The sequence below is a fragment of the Cuculus canorus genome, chromosome 16 (assembly GCF_017976375.1).
Source record: "Cuculus canorus isolate bCucCan1 chromosome 16, bCucCan1.pri, whole genome shotgun sequence".
Classification (NCBI taxonomy): Eukaryota; Metazoa; Chordata; class Aves; order Cuculiformes; family Cuculidae; genus Cuculus; species Cuculus canorus.
The window spans coordinates 17,315,711-17,337,039 of NC_071416.1; the positions used below are offsets into that span (position 1 = coordinate 17,315,711).

The window sequence follows — 21,329 nt, forward strand, 5'->3', positions numbered from 1 at the left end:
TAGAGGTTACAGGCAGGAAGTCAAAGGTTTTCATTGCCAGCTCTGACAGTAACACCCTGGCCATACACAGCAAAGTCTCCTTTGCCCATTCCCTATTATTGGGCTGTTAAAGGTTTGTCTAACTTGAGAGCAAGCAGTTCTGCACGCCAGTAATTCTTCGTTACTGGAAGTTGGGTACCTTCAAGGGTAAGGGCTAGGTTTTCATCTGCCCATACGAAATCAGAAAGGTTTGTGCTGTCATTACTAGCAATTATTTTTGCATAGCAGATACGCATTTCTACAGCACTGAGCTCCTCCAATGCTTTAAAAAAAAACCCCAACTTATTGTCTAAGTTAAGGTCTTCAAGAATCTGTGTGAAATGTCTAAGAACCGGTTTGCTGCGAAATATTACTTCTGTAGTGAAAGCTGCCCACTTCATCAATAGAAAAAAACAAGTAGTAAACTGTTTTGTTCCTGTATCTCTAACTAGAAGGTGCAAAAGGGATATTCTGAATCAGGAGACAGGCCGATGATGCTAGATTTTAAACAGAAGTGGAGTGGAGAAGACTTCTCATTTTGGAGAGCTACAGTACAATAGCAGTGAGCAAAGCAACACAATCTAATGGCTGCATGTCTTGGGGCTGTTAGGAGAAAAAAAAAAAAGACAACTAATCAAAAGCTATGCTTGAGCAATAACTGCTCTGATTTGTCACTCATGTCAATTAATAGTGTGGAAATACCCATTGGGAGAAGTTGTTTACTCAGAGCAAATGTTCACATAGTATCTTCCTTGATATTTATTCCATTAATATTTTGTTGCTGCGGATATTTGAAAGCCAGGCTAAGATGACAACATAGAAATAATAAATAGCACAGTTTGGTTCACTTCGTGGCATTAGGTGGGTTCAGGCCTCATTTCCCAAGAGTTTTGGAGTGACAAAAGGCAGAAGCTTTTGAAGTTCAGGTGAAAGTTAACTTGGACTCAAGATTCCAAACCTGTGGGCATCAGACAGAGGGAAGGGATATTATCAAAGAAGAATTATGGAGCATCTTTGCAGAGATCCTGCCATCCAGTCACTGTTACACCACAGGCAGCACGGAATTGAAAACATCTAATGACAAATGCACCAACCCAATACTGTTCACACACACGTCCTTGTTTTCCTTTGCAAAGTCTGATCTGATAAAGAAAAACACTTCCTGAAAGTGACATTTTATGATATTAAACAGGCCTCAAATGACTTACCAAAGTACAGAGGGACACTGACATTTGAACTGCAGGAGTTTTGTTTTCCGTCTTGTTTCTTCCCGCTGTGACTATTGCATTTGAATAACTGGAATTTTTAAAATCCCTTTTCCTCCTTTCACCATGATGTAATGCAACTGTTGCACAAGACTAACAATGTAGAGCTATTACTGCTGGAGCCAAGTTTGGCACCAAGAGAGATTAGGGCTGGCACCAAACACCGTGATCTTTAAAATATATTTGGCAGACACACTGAAAAAGTTTGCCATTGCTGCCATAAATGGCAGACAGAGCAGTAAACGGGAAAGTGCTGAAAGAGACCATGGTTTTGTGACTGGAACAAAGATGTTGATTAGCTAACCACTTAATCTAGCACCTACTTATATGTGAAAACTAAATAATTTTACAACAGCATGTCAAAATTAAGGGCAGTAGCAGGGACCAAAGCATAACATATCGGTGCCTTTCATATGTCCATCATACCAAACTGAGCTTACAAAACCCTCCAGCCAGCTACCTATCAGCTAGAAGAATCTGTGCACAGCTGCAAGTTACAATAGATTCTTCAAAGAAAAAGACTTGACCCATACAAGAACGCATCTGTCTCAACATTTTCTCTTCCCAGTACTTTCCAGTTATGCTTTCCTGAGAGGGAATTTTCTCCTACTCAATGATGCCAGAGCAGCGCCCTGGAAAGAGATGCATGCGTAATTTTTTCTTTTTTAAATTCTGATGGAACAGAGAAGTGCAATGCAAGCTTTCTTCACTGTATCCTTCTCTCCCTGCTTGAACAGAAAATGCATGGGCTGATTTTCTCTGCTGTATATGAGGGTCTGATGATTTGTGATGTGGACACCTGCCTGCAACGGGACAGATGTCACCAGCTTATTTCACACAGACAACTAGACAGCCATGTGCTAGCAGCATTTTTCAATTGCTACTTCTTAATTTTTTCCTTAAACTCATTACCTCTAGCAGAAAAATTCTATATTCCATCCCAAATATCCCTCCAATTTTGAAACTCTACAAACACCAGCTCTCGAACAAGGGATCACCTTCATCAGGCAGATAAAAGTCAGAAACATGTGATGTATAACAGCTTTTTGCCAATCTGGTTAGGACTAGAACATGTGGGAACATTCAAAGCAGATTTCAAGTTATTTATCTGATCCTCAGTGGTACCCATGCATTTTCATACACAGTAATGGCAAGCACAACTAAGGGGATATCCAACATCGTGTTTGTGTGTGGAGGCATATAAAATTTAAAGCTTCCTATTGCAAATTACTTAGGCATAGATGAAAAGCAAGAATGGGATTCAAGGTGATAACTCGACTTTATGTCCACCTTCCCCCACACCTTCCCAAAAAAATCAAACTGAAAAAATGTGGTTACCATGATCTAACTTCTTCCCTGATGGCTTCAAATTGTCCAAACCAAAGTGTCAAATCTGAGAACAAGATAACTCTAATTGACCACAAACCATGGTACCTTTACTGGAAGATGTTCACAGCTTCAAGGACAAAACTAGTATCTAGAAGAGCACTTTGTTTCACTAAAAAGCAGTTTTCTCCTATCACGCTGTATACCACTTACCCTTGGGATCACCAGTCCAACCCGAGAACTACACTGCAAAACAGCTCGTCACCTCTGCGGCCACCTGTCAACAGCAGCTACTCAAGCACAAAGCCGAATGAGGAGACTGCTATAAAGACAAGAGTGCTAGGATTCCAAACAGCAACAGAGATGACTGCTTCATTTACAGGACTGCAAGGCAGCTCAGAAAATTTCTTGGGAGTACAGGAAGCAGCAGCTACCTAGAATTCATTCACATCATCTCAGAAAAAAGTTTTATCATCTGTACAGATTAGGAAATACATCTGCAAGTAAATTCAAGTTCAGTTTCTTGGATGTTTGAGAACAAGCTTACATGTGCCATTAGGAAAGTGAATGCCTTAGACTGAAAACTCAGATTTGACCTGCAATATCCTTAGCTTAAAGGCAAATTTCTCTCGCACGCATGGAACTTCAAAGGCCCTTACCCTTTCACAGCCCAGAAGAGTAGCCCGACAGCCCGGTTCAACAGTTGATGCATTTTCTGACACGGGATTAACTGCAGCTCATAGCCTTCAGCGCAGTTCCTCTGTGACACTTTTATAGAAGAACTTTTACAGCAGACAAAAGAATCAAAATCATTTCCTCCCTCTGGCTACTACAGGATGGCACAGATGTGACCAATTCACTCATAAGCAGCAAGCAAGGGTGCTCTTGCTGACCCACTGTTTGCAGCTATGAGCTACCAAACCCCCTAAAAACCCTGTGTTTGGCTTCCAGAGGAAATGGAGTAGCTCACCTTTTTCCCCTCTTCACAAAAAATGTAGTCCTGGTAACTCTGGGGGGAAAAAAAGGAGGAAAAAAGAGAGCATGTCTAATTTCAGGGTACTTTTTTTAATCACTGCGTATACAGGAATAAAATAAAATTTGGAGTAAAGTAGTTTGAGCTCAGACAAGTTACAGTATTACAGTTCTATATGAGTTTCCCTGAACTACTAATTAGAGACAACCTAAATACAAACAACAATAAATCTGCAATTAGGCAAAAAAAAAGTCGCTTTTTTCTCAAGTGGAATGGTCAGAAATGGCAAAGTTGATGCCATAATCCAGAGGATAGGGCTCTCATTAGGGAGACTTGGATTCAGTTCTATGTCAGCCTGGTTTCCTGTTACTGGAGTATTTTACAAAGCCGACTCATATTTAATCTGCTTGCCTCTATTTCCCTTCTCTGTAAAGCTGGGATTACTGCATTTTTCCACTTCTGAGCATACTGGGCTCAAAGCCATGAAGATAATGTGCTGCACTCAGGTAAGTCAGCACAAGGGAGAAAACTATACAAACACCAATGACAGAAAAGCAACCCTACACCTACTAAAAATACCATGAAACTGGCATATTTCTGACTTTTCCTTACAACTCCACAACCTTTCTCTGCTCTTCTGCCAGTGCAGAGAGCAGACACCGCCTGCAGTTGCCAATACAGAACAGAAGCATAAGTGTCACGTTCCTATTTTCTCCTAGACCACTTAACATCTCTCTCCCTTCCTACACCCAACTTTTGGAAGGTCAAATTATCTCTTTAATTCACATTTGGGCATGTAATTCTTCAACCCCACTTGGTCTGTATCTACCCTTGAGCCACAGGTGCTAGGTATGTCGTGCATCTTCTGTTAGCACATGTCCTGCCATGGTTCACATTAAGCATAACCAATCTGCTAACTCCTGGACAGCTGCTGGTTTTACAGGCTGTCATCACAAAGACTGCCTGTGTGCCTGCTTGTGGGATTTTGATTCTTTAGGAACCCAGCAACTGGATTCATTCAGTTCAGCTGCAAATTTAAGCATGGAATCGAAACGCCACAATTAAACCAGCTTCATGTAGGTTAGCATCTTTTCACAAACTAGCATTAAGGCTTATTTAACATCCTAAAATCCTGCATCTTTCACTTCTAACATAGCTCCTGAAGATTAACAGGGTACGTTTTCAGCAACAGATATTGCAGAGTAAATGGGTGCAATGAAGATTCCAAACGAAGTTTTCACAATAGAGGACAGCCTGTACCAGAATTTCTCTCCCTAACACTAGTCTACAAACTCCTTCCTTAGTGTCCATGTGTATGTATCTGGAGAGTGAAAGCTGAGCCAGAAAAATCAGACATAAAAAAAAACCCCCAAACCCAGAAGATTGTGTGACAAAAAAAGTAATAAAGCTCCTGGGACATGGGCCCGAGAAAAGCCTTTTGAAATGTTATGGAGCACTAGCAAAAAACACAATCTCTGTCCTTTTCCGTGCACTGAAGGAAACAACAAAAAAACCCCCACAAACAAACACAAAAACTTTCAGTTAAATTTGTAAATAAACAAAAGGAGTTTCTGCCAGATTACTCTCCATCTATTTTCCTCTATCATGGGACTGCCTGCAAGTTTCTGGCTTGTCGGGGGAAAGGTTTAACAGCATCTGATTGAAAACAACATTTTATTCCCCTGTCATGTACCACTTTGCGAGTAAATCTGTGGGACAAATACTTTGAAAAGCACATAAACACACCTTAAGCAAAACTCCAAATCTTAAAAGCAATAGCCTGACATTGAGAGCTAGAAGAGTTAAGACTTTTCTCAAAGCTAAGCATAAACTTTTCCAGACAAGCAGCTGAATCATGGATATTTTAAAGAATAAAACTATTAAGCACAATATAAGTGTATCTCCAGCTCAGCTCTACAAAATGTGTCCAGTGCTGTACAAAGGATTTACATTTGGAACTTGCTGGCATCCACTGGCACAGCAGAAGAACTGAGAGAACTAATCTAACAGCTGTCATGAAACACAGCAGATTTACACCATGGGTTTAGTCATTAACTTTAGTTATCTGACTTATACCAGAACACAAAATGAATAGAGGCGGTCTCTGGACTAATGTGATGTATGGCAACACCTGAATATGCTCTCCTGACTCCAGGCTGATGAAGTCAGTTGTATTCCTTTTAGTGGAATTTTTCAATTTTGGTCAAAGAAAAAAGCCAAATAAAGGCTACATAAAAGTCATCTTATCAAATACCCAGAGACAGAATGGTTCTGTTGGTCTTCTGCATTGCTATAGAACTGCATTTGGAGGCAACACGCAGCAACTGCAAAAAAATCATGATTTAACATTCAAATATATACCATGAAAAAAACCAACTGTTGAAGTTTATTTTTTAAAGGGAAGAGGAGATAATATCAGAGAAGCAGTGGTATAAACATAATCCTTAGCTGTAGGGAAATTTAAATCTAAGTATGCATTCAAGGGTGCATTCTATGGGAAGTACTGCTAATTGGTTTTAGAATTCAAAACTGAAGCTCAGTAAATTCAAGAGAAAAACAGAGCTATACGAATACCACACAAATCTATGAGTAACCGAGTGTATAAATGAAATTCTAGAAAGGCTGGCAAAATTACCTCCAGTTACGCCAAACCTTTGGGCTCATGCCAAGAAAAGCTCTATAGTTTTCATCAGGAATGCTCAGGTGGGCAGAACTTAAGGTTTAGTTCTCACTCCAAAATGAGGTTTTCCTGTGGCCTATAAAAACACTGCACCTCCTACGACCTCTACTCTTCCTTCCATTACAGCAGCCTGATGACCGTTTGCACTGCAGGGCTGGAGGATAGCACAGGTGTTAGACTTGGACAGCAACTCAGTAGTGGATGCTCACATCCAGACAAGCAGATGAATCACGGCTATTTTAAAGACTAAAACTATTCAGCACAATATAGTGTATCTCAAACTCAGCTCCATAAAATGTGTCCAGTGCATCTCTGTGAGAATGGAACCTAAAGATGTCAGAACCAGAAAGCACTCCTTCCTCATATTCTGCCAATAGCATAAGTAAATCTGCTAAGAACTTTTCACTGCCATTCTGTTTAAATATTTTTAGAAACTGCTATCAAGGACAACACTGAGGTAATATGAAAGCTGAGCCTGGCTGCTTCTCTCCACCTCCCATCCCGCAGGCCCCTCTCCCTGCAGTTTATTTGGCAGAAAGGCATTGCACAGCGTCTCACCCAGCACTGCTACAGGAGTGTTCCTGAACATGATTAATTTGCTAATGATACAAATCTCCAAACAGCATATTAGTATTGCTGATGATTTATGAAATGCCAGAGATCATTCTCTCACCAGCGATAAGCTCTTTCAAGCTGGCGGTTTTGTATGAAACTTCTTGCAATCACTAAGACCATTCTCATCTCTGCGTCATTCCCAGACAGCGCAGAGGCAGAGCACTGCAGCAAGGACTCCTTAATGAATTGCAGGTTATGTATACACACAAATAATACAGAAGGTCAGATTATGAATTCTTGCATACTTCCATATGCAAAAAGCCCAGAGTTTGCTTTGGAACAGAGACAAGCCTCACTGGGCAAACTCTCTGCTTGGTCTGCTCTCCTCCCAGGATGCAAGGGCGCACCAGCAATTGCAAAACTAGGAAACATATCCTTTCCTCAACTGCTCACAATATTGCCTTTGGCACTCCAATGGCCTAAGCTACATAAGGAGATTCTAAAAAAAAAGTCTCAGAAATGTCGGTAGTTTTTCATGTTTCACGGGTAGGTATTTCCTATGCCATACAACGTACCTGAAACCCACAGCATAACCCCATGAGTTACCCTAGTCCCAGCATCCTCCTGACCAGAAATCACTACGTGAGACCAAATTGCCCTCAGCTATGATTTGATGACTTTGTTCAATGACACACAGGATATGTTTTTTTTTTCCTTCAAGCAACATTTGCAGTCAGCCTGTGGTTTTCTCATATTTATTCAGATTTATGCAGACTGTCAGTTATTTTTACCTATGTGGAACAACCATAGATAGCTGAAAATATTTAAGATGTGAGATCTTCACTATGACCACCCAAGAATCCCATGGCTGCTTTTTCCGTTCTGAAAAGTTTGCCTTTCTAACAAAAATATTTCAAACTTGGAATTGCAAGGATTTATAGAACAGTTTGGAACTTTGAACCATACGGAACAGCATCAGCTACTAATACCTACAAAAGCAGGCTACTGTAAGCCAACTTTGCGGATGCCACTTGGGCTCGTTTTTCAGTTGCTGCCTTCCCATAAGTGTTTCTGAAGGGTACAGTTAGCTTTCTCCCTGGTGCATTTAGTTGCCTCCAATACGGGTGTGCTGAGACATAGTTGGAGCTCTGTCCAGTTTCACTGTCTATAAAAGAAGCCATTAATTTGCAAGCATTAATAAGCATGCCATCTGTCAAGGTGTGCATACCCAAGGTTAGCTGGGGGGATTTTCCACTAGTGGGGTCCCCAAAGCCAGAAGTTTGAAGTACCTTGTATGCCACAAACATGGGGTTATTTTAGGCCTGCCCTGCAAGCTTTCCTGGCCGAGAAACAAGACGATCTCGTCAGACTTCTATGTGTAAACAAGTGATATTTCTATTCTTGAAAAACCTCCACAGTTCTATTACTATTTCTCTATCCATTCCTCATGCACACTTACTTCACAGAAACATCTCGAAGAATCCCATTTAGCAATGCCGTGTATTTCTCTGCACTGTTACGAGCGTGGTATCTTCTCTAGAGCTCTAAGTACTAAGACCATCTCAAGTAACCTCCAAGTTACTATTCCAAGCCAGTGCGAAGTATTAAACCTGATTTAGAACCTGATTACAGTGAGAAGAAACTGGCAAGAGGACACAGGATTCGGGAGCTCAGCAAGAAATCCAGCCCTTCCATTGCTGTCATAACTAAAAAGAGCAATCCAGAATTGAACAGTATATATGTGCCGTCCAGTAACTGTTGTGGCTTGCTTTTTACTTTAGCACAACTCAGTAATGTTGTGCATTTAACACCAGGGCATTACCAGTTGTAAAACAAGAATTGTACATTTGACAGAATAGGACTTTTAAATCTGCAGTTTGCTTTGTAAATCAATGTAGTCTTGGTCACATTTAACGGAGAGACCTGTACACCTATTTGTTTAAATGTACTTCTGTACAGAGATTTGATTATGTCAACTCTACAGTTCCGTCCACAAGCTGGTAAAGACATTATTGCCTCAGAAACCTCATAGGAGCAATAAAAAAGAAAAAAAAAACACTAAAACCAAAATAACCTATCTTCATCTGCATGTGTGCAGACGTACTGAAAAATAAGCCTGCAATCAAGCTATAATCTGCTATTAACACTAACAGCAGAGATGACCTGCGAGTTGGGCTGCGCATTATGCTTTTAAAACTACTAAACATTTAACTCAAATGGTTTCCACCTTGGCATTCTGCTTCCAGCCCAAAACAAATTGTAACTTCAGTCACAGAAGACTCTAGGACCAACATTGCTGCACTCTTGGAAGCAGAAACATTTGAGCAAAGGTGAGGAGGTCAGACAAGGGCAAAGTCCAAAGTAATTTTAAGTGGTTCAACTAAGTAGGGAAGGCTAACGGGAAACTATTTTAATTTATTACAGTCATCCCTAGTGAATAAAAGGACAACGTTTTTCTTCAGCAGCTTGATTACAAAGCAGTAAATCCCTCTGTGTATATAAAAGACCTACGAACAGTATAGATCAAATGTCAAAAAAGGTTTGCACTGTATGTTGGATGCAGGAGAAAACATTAGATTTGGGAACAGATTTAGATATCAGATCACTCTAATTTTTAAGTATTTCAAACAGATATTCTCTGCCATTCCCATCTATAAGAACACAAAGTAATGACAGTTTTGCAGCACACATTTTTGGCCCTTCCCTTTCCAGAAAAAAACTAAGAAACATGCTCTTGAACACAGAAAAATGTCACCTTTCCCTCTCTCCCTAAACTACTTTCTGACTCTTGCTAGCAACAACAATTTATGCTGCTCCAACGAGGGGCTGCAACCTCTACTTTATAGACCCTAGGCAGGAGTGAACAAACAAACAGAGCACAGCTTGAGGTGACGATATACTTCAGCAGCATAAACATCTTAAAGCAAGAATTACACCAGAGAAGGATTTTTTCCAATTGCTGATGGGGTTCTCTTCTGTCCATCAATTTCTTGTTCCCTAAAAATTGCCAGTTCCAATAGACCCACAGGCCTGCACACAACCGATAACTGTTATTTCATTGCACTTGGCTAAGATGGGATTGAAAAACATTTAAAACAGTGAAATTTGCAGCTACTCAACCGAAGGTTCTTTTTAAAAGAAGTTTTTGGGTTTTTTTTAGTCAGAGGCATTTCCAGGCTTTAGAAATAGAATGTTCAGCTATTAGGAATTACTGTGCTTTCCCAAAGCTGTGTAGTTCAGAGGCAACCCCCAAATATTTGGTTTACTTCATAACAAAATAATGATCTGGTCATACAACTTGTATCTTGTGTCCACGCTGGCTTTCCATGCATTCTTCTCTGGTCATGAGAAATAAATACTCTGAGGCAAGAAACGCTTCAGTTACACCTACACACAGAGCTGGGCTAGGACCTCTACCTGCTGCTCTAACACAACAGCCACCAAACACCATCTGCACCATAAAACATCTTCCTGTAAAGTAATTTCAGTAGTGCTTGCTAAATAGTTTTGTTGGCCAAATTTTCAGAAATCTTCCTGTAACTGATTGGTCTTTTGATCAGGAATAGCAACAAGTTCTACATCTCTGGAAACCCTCGGGGTATAAACCCTAGCAGACCCCAGGGACTACTTACAAAAGATGTTACAAGAGGTCTTAGCACATGCTTGCAACCAGTCAAGGGGCCTTCACAGAGGTCTAAGGACATTATCCCATTACCAATAGCTCAGCTGCAGGACTATAATGTTCCTTGTGAGCACTATGCGCTTTTTCCTTCATGAAGGATGAAATGCCTCCACTGCTGTCACCTCTCTCTACTGAGCAATGTATACCTGCGTCATCAGACACTCCTATCAACACTTCTCAACTTCACTGCCCTGGATTAACGTTGTTAGCTGCATCCTCAACCAAGTTTTGGAAAGATGAGTGCTGTTCAACAAACTCTTCTATCTAGCAGCAAAGTTGTATTATGCCACAGGCATAGGGTAACTTTTTAAGACGTTGAATTTTTAACCTTCAGTCCATTTATCATCAGTAAAGAAGGTTAAGGTAGTTTAGACAGCTTGATAGCACCACTTGGCCAAAGCAGGCTCTGGTGTTTGCGTTCTGTCTGCCCACAACACTTCCTGTCATTTCTACTGGCTAAAATGTTCTTTTCTGTGGTTTTACAAAGTGTCCCTCCCTGCTGTGGACTATACAATAACATTCGGGTTTTGTCTCAGATACGGCTCCTCGGAGCTCATGGGGAGCAAGGCGAAGGGCCTAGAACTACGGGGGATAGGACCCAAAGCTAAATAAATCAATGTTTCTTTGATCCTTTGGGATCAGGACACTGCAAAAACACATGGTTATTAGAACTGTGAATTTATTGGTACAGGAGTTGGTTACTGGCACTGTATTTCAACATGATCTTACATTATGGTACTAAGTACAAAGCATTCATTCTGTTTGCAGCTATGAGAATTAATCTCTTCCATGTGCAGAGAGACTGCATGATAATTTAACTGAGATTCCTGTTGGTAGTCCAGGCAAACGCTCATCAGCTGCAGGGCTTTCAACAACACACAAGCAACAGCTCCACAAGCAAATGATATGACTAACATCTCTCTGTGTGCTACCAAGCAGGACTAGAGCTCTCTGCTCATATCAGGGTTTTCATCCAAGTAGGTTGTCAAAAACCCAAAAGTAAAAGGTGAGTTTCTCCCAAAACACTTTAAATGCTTAACTTTGAACAGGATTCAATAACTAATGGGCTTTGAATGAAACTGTATGTTACTAATATTTTGCATTTGCCTCAATACTAAGAAAAGGTCTGATCCTGATTATTAAAAATGAAAAAGTAATTTGAAATGTTTATGTGGATGGCAGCTTCATACTCAGGATAGAAATGCTCCAACTGCCTTTTCAATCCAGCTGGAACAAAGTTTTCATTTTTCTTTTTTGATGAAATTTCATTTATTATGAGTACTACATCTTAGTAAGGCAGCTGTTGGCAGCAAGCTGTGAAATTAAAGTTGAGTGGGTTAGTACTATGGGCCAAGATATAATATGCTTTTGTCAGAGAGAAGTTTTACTTGTATATATGTAACCTACGTTCAGTAATTAAAACAGCCTGTCAATCAATCCTACCAACCCCACTTGAAGGGAGAATTAACGCTACTTTGAAATACAATTTCCAAGTCCTACAAGTTGAACCCAAAAAACTGGGATTGCTATAGATCATTTCAGTTAGGTCTTTAAGTAGCCAATGCACTAATGACCTCAGAAACCCAGAAATTAAGGAGTCCCGATTCTCATCACTGTCCTACTAACATGGTCTTAGATTTTGGCCAAGTCAATTCCGACAAGATCTCAAATGGGAATGGAATCAGGATCAGTGCGTTACTGTTTTTCACTGAGGATGTCACGCATAGCCTGTGCCTGGAGGAAATAATCCTGGGCTTTCTATGACTAGTATAAGCTCTCTTATCATTCAATACAAAACCATGGTTTTCCTCCAGATTCTCTGGCTGTCTTAAAAGAAAGCAGGAGTAAACTTTACATCTTGCTCTGAATCTCCTTCTGGAATGTACTCAAGATGCATATTTCAAAAATATCTACCCAAAAATGTCAGGACAGGACTTGGCACACGCTGCTGGAAGTCCAAGCCAGGTAAGAGTTGTGATTTTATATGTGAAATGCATAAATATAATAGGGAACTTGAAAAAAAATGCCTAAACTAAAGCATTTGGCTGATTAATGATCAACCACTAAGTTAACTACATCTTCTAAATTGACTTTTTTCCCCAAATTGTTGCCTGGAAGTTCAGTTATCAAGGGTAATAGCAAAAATGTTATCATTATCTATCTCAGGATTTGATTAGCTTCAAATGACTGAAAAATTCAATGACCTTACTTCTGACCAAAGATGCAACTCCTCCTCCCTAGCCCAGCCACAAGCTCCTGCAGACTACTGCAGCGATACAAGTCTGTTCACAGCCAGACCAACAACTGTTTTTTGTTTTGTTTTTTTTTTTCTCAGCTGGATCAGCGAGTTGATCCAGTTTGTAGCATGTCCGATAGCACCAATCCAGAGCAAGAGACAGGAGCATGCAGCCAGGCTGAGAAGGTCACTTCTTTTGATGTCAATACAGCTCTCGGTCAGCTTAATCCAGTCTTGAAACCATACCTGCAATCTATCAACACGACTGCTGCAAGGAGGGTCCCATTGCTCGCTGGGCGACTGCAGTTCTAATGCCAAGTAAGACAGTCTGCCCAAATTACTCTACTGCTTAGGCGACAGCTCTCCGTACTTCCCTGTAAACATGGGATTACAATTAAACACTCTGATCCAGTTGAATTTGGCACCACTTTAACTATCTTAATGTTAACTGACAAACAGATTCATTTAACGTGGCTTTGAGGGCTATGCCCACCCCACCTAATCCATAAACTACACTGGTGCAGACTTTGAATCGGTAATTCTTACTTGACATCTACTTTTGGTATTTGCAGCACTGTTTGCAGTGATATCAAACTACTTTGGGGGTTTACTTCATGTCGGCCATATACCTTGGCAGCCATCTACTGCACTTAAAAACACAGCTGAAAACCTGTAGTAGATAACTAGAAAATTAAATAGCATTTAGGAACTGGTGGGAGATTGCTCACTGGTGCTTAGTATCAGTGAACGTAGTGGCTGGCTACAAGGTACTTGCAAGCGTTTTAGAGCAGAAGGCTTGGCAGATTCTTTCCTCCATGCAAATCTTTTTCTGAAGAGATTCTTGAGGTTCTGCACTTCTGAGATTACACACATTGTTAAAAACAACTGGATCGTATCTCTTCTGTATCAAACCCCCCCCAACCCGACTTGTCAGTAGTAGAGAGTCAAAGTCCTCAGATCAAAACTGTACTTAGTATGTCCACGAAAGATGAGAGCTGGTGCCCATCACTCCACAAGTATTGCCTCGAAATACAAACTCACAGATTCACAGCAGTATAAAAATTCAAGGCTGGCAAGAAATCAGAATGAGAATAAAAAACATATGAATCATGCACACAACTAATTAAACATGAAAATTGACTTTACAGTCACTTACCTTCACAATTGTAAGTTAACATTCAGCAGAACAAATCCGAGCAGTGTATTTTGGACATTTACAATCTGGGAGAAATATTTCTTTTAAACTTATGTCAGGATAACACAGCTTCCTTTCCAAGGACTGATTATTTCAGGCCTTCTTAACTGAAGTGAAAAATGCTTAAGACTGAACACAAGCCTTGGCTGACAGCACTTAAATGAGCCTGGAAATCTTCAAATTTACAGTGTCGGGAACTGCTGCGTAACTTCTAGGCTAAGACTACAGGGCAAAGTACACCTATATTCAGTCAAATTGCAAGTTAAAGTAGTCAGGTTTGGCAACTAAACCCTGGCTTCCCTTTTGCATAACTAATACTCAAACTAAGCACTTCACTGTTCACTGTGAAGAGGAAAACCTAAAAAACGCCTCCACAAGTCACATCCCAGCTATTTCTTCTTTACCAGCGTTTGATTTGTGGATTACAATCCACACTACACTTCCAAAGGTCACAGGGGTGTATCAGCCATTTGAGGCACTAAAAAAAAAACCCCAACCCAAACATGACAGAACTCAGGGTTTGATTTTCAGTAACTCCAAAAAAACCCAAACCCAGTATGTGCTAACCTTTAAGAGTATATGCCAAGAATAATTACAGAATTTTAAGTTTCAGTGACCACAAGATTGCAGGTTCCATACTACTACTTCTGGTAACGGCATCTGCATCAACACAGAGAGCATCGTGTTGGCACAACAAAACCCTTTCATTAAGGGGACATCTGGGCCATTAATAGTATGTCTGCCGGGGGAGGCGGCACCTCGCTAGATTGGGTTTCAAACCAAGTTCTGCATGAGGTGTTGAGCATAAGAGACCTGGCTGCAAAGCGGAGAACACAGGCCTGGTGGGTTTTGTTTACTGTATAGTTAAAGGACCAATGAATGACCAAGACTGACAGTTTCTTTGCAGAGTGGCAGATAATATTTTGGGGCAAGACTTTGGCTTGTCAGGTTAAGCATAAAAATGCTTGCACGGAGCTTTCTCCTGAGCTGACTACCATTCAAATGATTTTTCTAACCTGCTTCCCAGGACAACAGCATAAATATAAGGCTCTCTCGAAAAGAAGAAAAAGCCAAATAAAATTGTAATTTGCCAGCAGAGCACCTGGCACATTAATACACGTCATAACACTAGCGTCACGTAGTCATCTTCACTTACCACCTTGTTAGCACCTACAGGCAAATCTTTGGCAGGATGCTTCTCAATGTAAACCTACTTTCACTGCGAACAGCAGGATCCTTTGCCCTCCTTAGACAAACTCTGCCCCGCACACCGCAGGCTCTCCCTAGGCACAGAGCTGCCATCCAGAACAGGAATGGCAAGTGGCTGATAAGGAACTGAATACAGATCTTCCTCTCTAACACGAATCAGGTAGAAGAACAGTGCCACACACGCTTCAGGTTAATGGCCTGAAAAAGCCCTGAAGCCCAACACCTGATGGGAAATTTAAATGTCATTTAAGCACTGGACACATGAATAAAATCAGAGGATGACCAGACCATTTCACCTGTTTCTACGCTCCTGATATGAATATTAATAGAACATAATGCAAAAAAGTCCAAACATGTAAAAAGACTTGGCCTCTGGAGAGACGGGGAGGGGAACAGGTCCCCTGCAGGAAACTTTCCTATCTTCAGAGTGTATAAAAGTACAAGCAACTTAAACCCAAAAATCTCTCAAGAAAACACATCCAGCACAGACAAGATGCTGAACACAGAAAAAAACACGTCCATAGTCCAGGTAGTTAATTTAAAACTCGTTTCAACAGCCAGTGTGTTACCATGCAAGTATGATTAGATTATTTTGGAAAAAAATCAGTCCTTAAACACCACTGAAGCACAAGTTCAATTTTCCTTGCAGGATCACTTGTCCACACAAGATGCCCAAAATAACCTTTTGGCATCGATTTGGCGGCTTTTGGGGATGTAGATCTAACTTTAGCTTTCCGACCAGGTATTGCTCCTCATGATGAGGCTCATCTCTTACCTCAGGTGGGACACCGGATAAGCAAGGCTGACCTTCTGTGTCATCCCTCCCTTTCCTCCTGTATAGTGCTATAAAAGTATTGGTGACTTCTACAGGATAGGACGTGCAATTGCTCCAGATCCCAGTCCGATCTGGATTAATTGTGATTTTGTCACCCTGTATCAGGCGTTGCACGCAGGCGCTGGAGGAGTGGATGCTGGGGCAGGAGAGGTGAGGGGCTGTCCTGTGCCCCTTCCGCCACAGACCCACAGCAGGACCCAGCTGAGCCATCGGAGAAGCCACCGACACCTCTGTGAAAGGGCAAAACTCAGCATGGTAGAAAGAAAAAAAATGAGAGAAACAGCCCTGCAACGGTTGGGAGAAAGGCTGGAAGGAGTTGCTCCAGGCGCCAGAGCAGATTCCCAGGCCGGAGTCAGTTCTCCTGACAGAACTGCAACCGGGTAGAGGCATGAGGAGGAGGACAGAGCGATAGAAAGGAAATGCTGTCTACTGACTGCAGTCCCCCGTTCCCCACCCGCCATGCTCCCCTGAGGGAGGCAGAGGAACAGGGAACGAAGCAGTGGAGGAAAAGGAAGCCCAGGAAAGGGGATGGGCAGAGTTGTTTTAGATCTTGCCTTTGTTTCGCACCATCCCAGTCTATTTTAATTGGCAATAAATTAATATTCCCTGAGTCTGTTTTGCCTGTGATGCTAAGTGGTAAGCAATCTCCCTGCCTTTATCTTGACCTTTTTTGTCTTATTTTCCCCTCCAGACCTGTTGATGATGGGAAGCGCGACAGAAGCTGGGTGGGCATCTTGCCACCGGCCAAGGTCATCCCACCACATATACAAAAATGTTTCTTACACACCTCAGTGCACTACCTGAAGGATACACTAAAACTGAAAGAAATGTAGCAAACTCAATACATTTCCTTTCCAATAACCTGCTTCTGACAGAAGAGAAAATCGTCCTTTTCTCCAACTAACAGAAGACTGTCTGAGATTAAACCTCACTCTCTAGCGAGAAACAGAGAACTGTGTTAACACAGCCTGGAGTCTGCGGGACATGCTAGGGCTTCTCCCCACTACATAAACACTTCTACCACAAAGCTGTCATGCATGTTGTTTCTAACTTGTACGTTGTTTGGTGCAGTACCGACTACTTCTTCCCAAATCTCTAACATCACTGCAGTGCTAACATTTAATCATTACCTGTCACAGACATCCACTGCTAATGCTTCCTGAGAGACTTTTTGGGTTGTCATAAAAAGTAGGGGAACAGTAAATCAGAAAGCCCTCAAGAAGCTAGATTGTCGTTGCTGCTTCAGGAGTATAGTGATATCTGCTCCATCTGAGAGCAGCCACTCCTGCAGTAGAAACCAGACCAGGTGCTGCCATTCTTGCACCAGCAAAGCAGACAAGAGAGGATACCTGCAGATATTCTGCTGCCACGAGCCAACACCTTGCTCCCGTTGCTATTCCCATTTCTAAAACCAGTCATAAGCATGTCTTCTACGCAATATTCACGTTCTCATTTTACTCTGCCTACCGACACACAACATGAGTGCAGAATTTGTTTCTTAAGGGAGGGAGACTGAAACCCTCATTCCACCTCTCATGGTATTGAGACAGCTTATGTTCTCCCTCCTTATACTGAGCTGTTGTGAAACTAAAGTACTGGAAGGACGGGAGTGGATTCAAAGTCTTGTCATTGCAGCAAAAGGCAAAGTGATGACACTATGCAAGTGTCTGGACACTGGAATAGTTCTCTGGATAGTTCTCTAGGATAAATGGGTTGTCCAGACGCCGAAGTGGCACGGGCACCATGAGCTCTGTTGTCAGGTTTGTGTGTTGTCAGTAGCTGCAGATATTCTCTAGCAGCATTTTCATCTGAACTATAAGTCTAGGACTCAATTAAATAACATTGCGATAAAGTATAAAAGCCATCAGTAAGCAGAGTGTGACGTCTTTTTTACCACACAGCTCCTCTTCAAATCATTGCCGGGATGCAGTATGTGCTGTTTGGAGAACAGAGCACCAGCCTGGGTATTACCGCATGTCAGAGCTCCTCCTCTGGAGTCATATCGAGTGACTTTCCTTCTCGAATATGCCCTAATGAATTCCACTGAAGCCTGCAGGTAAAATCCTTCCCCAACCATTTTGCCCTGATTGATAGCTTCAGAGCCTACCTTCACACTGCTTCGCTGCTTTCCAGACCTTTATTTTTCTCCTTTTTGTAAGTGTCTGCAACAGGAAGCTGCACTCAGTTTTTTCACTGTACGTTTCTCTTAGAACTGACATCTTTGCATTGTAATGAAGGAACCCCTGGGCATCAGTGACAAATTAGTCACCAGCTAAAGAATATTTTCTTTTCACTTCTATACCAGGTGGAAGATATTAAAATCTCTAGAGGAATTTTGCTTACTCTGCTACAATAAATCATCACATGATATTCTGTTTAAAAGACTTAATTTTACTGCCTTTAAAACTTCACCACAGATAAAGAATCTCGACTGTGTTAACGCAGGATTAAAAGAGTCTCATGAACTTCATGGGGGATCATAAAGAACACATATTTAATTTTACTTTAAAAATTAATGCAATTTACTTTTACATTTTAAATGTTATTTTTAAATTATGGAATGATTACTTCCCAAGAACAAAAAACCATGTACCTACCATAGGTAGAAGTATCACTTTCAAAAAGTTAGCAAAAAAATTCTTTCCCTTCTCTGTTTATTATCTAACTTAATAGGGAACAATAGTTTCAAAATCTACAGTCTGTAAGAAGAGATGAAGTCTTGCACCGACTGTTCTTCGTTGAAGAATCTGTAAGGCAGCAGTGAAAGTAAAGCAAAAAAAAAAACACCCAGAAACTTACATAGTTTGCTGAAGTTGCAGCCCCTTGAAACACAGCAAAGGACTCAGTGAAGGCAGAGCTTTGCTTTTATTCATCTTTTTTTTCCAAGAAGTGGTCAGTAATATTTTAATAGCAATAAGTTATTGAAAAGCTAATACTCAAAATGTTAACTTCACAACTATGCAGACTGTGTCATTTCAGCGGGGTTTTCTACTTTATAAGACAGATAAAAAAATTCTATAGTTTATAATTAATATTAAATGCAAGAGGCTTATGGCTCATGATTAAATGACTTCACATAGCATTATGCTCTTAATCATCAATTAAGTCAATTTTCCATTTTATAATAGGCCCACTAAGTAACCCAGGCAGAAAAAGAGTTCATTTTTACAGCTGAAAGTAACACTAAAAACAAGGTAGAAATTTAAGAGTCTTGTCCCACCAGCAAATGGGGGCGCAGAAAGGTGTCTATCAATACACACAGTACATGAATTCTACACGCAGTTGTTTCTCCCTCTACTTGCCAAGGGAAAAAAAGGAGGAGCAGAAGATCAATTAAAAAGCAGAAACGTAAAACCAAAGCGCTGAACATTACTAGATATTTAAGATCCCACAGTGCTTCTTACAAGCACAGTGCATCACTCCCCTGCTTCTCCCGGGGGAGTTGCAGCTCCGATAATTACTTTCAGTCTCCTCACAAAGTTCAAGTTCAAAACAATATTCATTTTCCACTTCCTGTCCTAAACCAGGGCACAATGCATCTGTGCATTGTTAAACAACCATCCCGTACCATCACAGATACGGTTAAACCATTGCTGTGATTAAATAACCCTGATTTGTGGCAGGGAGGACTGGGGTAAGGAGAAGCACTGGGTTTTAAGAAGGAAAGCACCAGGCTCCAACATCAATGCATCTGACTTTCAGCAGCATCCTTTATTACTTTCAATTCCAAATCAAGCACTTGTCTCCACCCCCCACCCCTTCTTTGCAGGGGAGCATAAGTGGTGTTTCAAAACTAATCTAACCCAGAGGTTTTGCTGGATCTCAAATATTTTACAGAAGACTTAGTTTGCTCCCCTAGTCCTCCTCCCCATCCATTCCCCTTCCCCAAATTATATTCATCTGCTGCAATGAACAGCAAGGATGGTTGCCAACAAACAATATTCGTATCTAACAGGCAGAAACACACCTTATTTCAAAACGCAACTTAGTTTTCAAGTGCAGAGATACTGACTAGAGCAAAATCATTTTAAGGAAAGACAGCAAAGATCTGTGAAAGTTTTCATACAGAATATATCTCACATTGCCTTGTACAGGGTTACACACATTTACAGCATTGCTGAACAGTTACGTATTTTAGGTCAGAGACCTAAGCGTGCCTCTTATTCAGAGAGAACTGAATTTTATTAAAAACAACATTCTTCCAAAGCAGACATTTACCAAACGGGCTACCAAGGCTAAACAGAACGAGGATCTCGACAATTTTATTTCAATAAATAAAAAGAAAAAAAAAAAATTCCTGCTACGCACGTAATTCCACCGACACGCTTAGGAGTACTGGGTCAGAGGAGATGTTATACCAAGTACTAAGTCATATCCCTGTTAAGGTCTTTTGGTGCAAGAGGTTACATCCACTGTCACCGCGGGGGCTGCAGTGCCTCCCTCTCAGGGACCTGTCCTGCCTCCTCACCCCATTCGGCTTTTCTCGCTTTTCTTAACTATTGCTGAAAACCTTCGCCGAGCTGCAAGAAAGGCCTACAAGCACAGATACCACAGAGAGATGGCAATTCCCACTCCGTTTTACAGGGCTCAGGCACTGAAGCAGTCAATTATATTTGCACAGACAGTAGTTACAATGTTTTTATTATTTTTTTTTTTTTAAATGCACTTGCAAAACAAGTTGGGAAGACTGGAAAGTGCTACCTCGCAATAAGGGGCCAACCCTTATTTGAGTGAAATGATTGGGAACTGCAGTGGCGGCAGGACTGGACCTGACGTTTACCCAGAGCTAAACACAAGCAAGGAGAAAATTTATCTGTTTTGCTACAAGCATTAAGGCCGATTTAGTCCTAACTGTACCTCAGTGGAGAAGAGCAGTATCAACGCAGCACTTGCCAAACCTAAGCTAGCAAACCCCACGCTTTCATAAATTTTAAAAAAATAAGTTAGCCTAGATAGCGTTCAAATATTTTATAACTAAAAGTGTCGTGTTTCAAAAGAAATGGTGGGGTTTTGTTTGTTAAAGGGTAGAAAAACAATCTTCCCTTTTCAAATAATAAGTATTGCTCAATTCTGAACAAGATTGAGTTGTTTCAGCCACAGAACTGGGACAAAATAATAAATTTGCATAGCAGTACACATTGTCAACATTTACTGAAAGTAAAGTGTTTTGTAAATGCAATTAAAGATGGTAATTTAGCACAGAAGAGCAGCTGCAAGGGGAATCAGACTGGTGATAGACACCTATATTCAAAACGGATCAAAGGTGTTTCAGAGTAGCTGTAGGACAATTATACAGAAAAAAAATGAATCAAATGTGTCATCAAAAGACAGAATTTGCAATAAATGCAGATCTTG

General features: G+C 41.0%; 1 protein-coding gene across 3 annotated transcripts in view; it reads right to left on the reverse strand.

Moving 5' to 3' along the window:
- Positions 1–21,329, reverse strand: part of EYA2 (EYA transcriptional coactivator and phosphatase 2) — a 91,125-nt gene that overhangs the window by 63,361 nt on the left and 6,435 nt on the right. The window contains exon 1 of one of the 3 annotated variants that reach the window (XM_054081687.1): positions 13,892–14,032. The exons of the other annotated variants lie outside the window; for them this stretch is intronic. The gene's annotated coding sequence lies outside the window, so the exon portion shown is untranslated. Of the gene's footprint in view, positions 1–13,891; positions 14,033–21,329 lie in introns of those variants that run through there. 3 annotated transcript variants of the gene reach the window in all.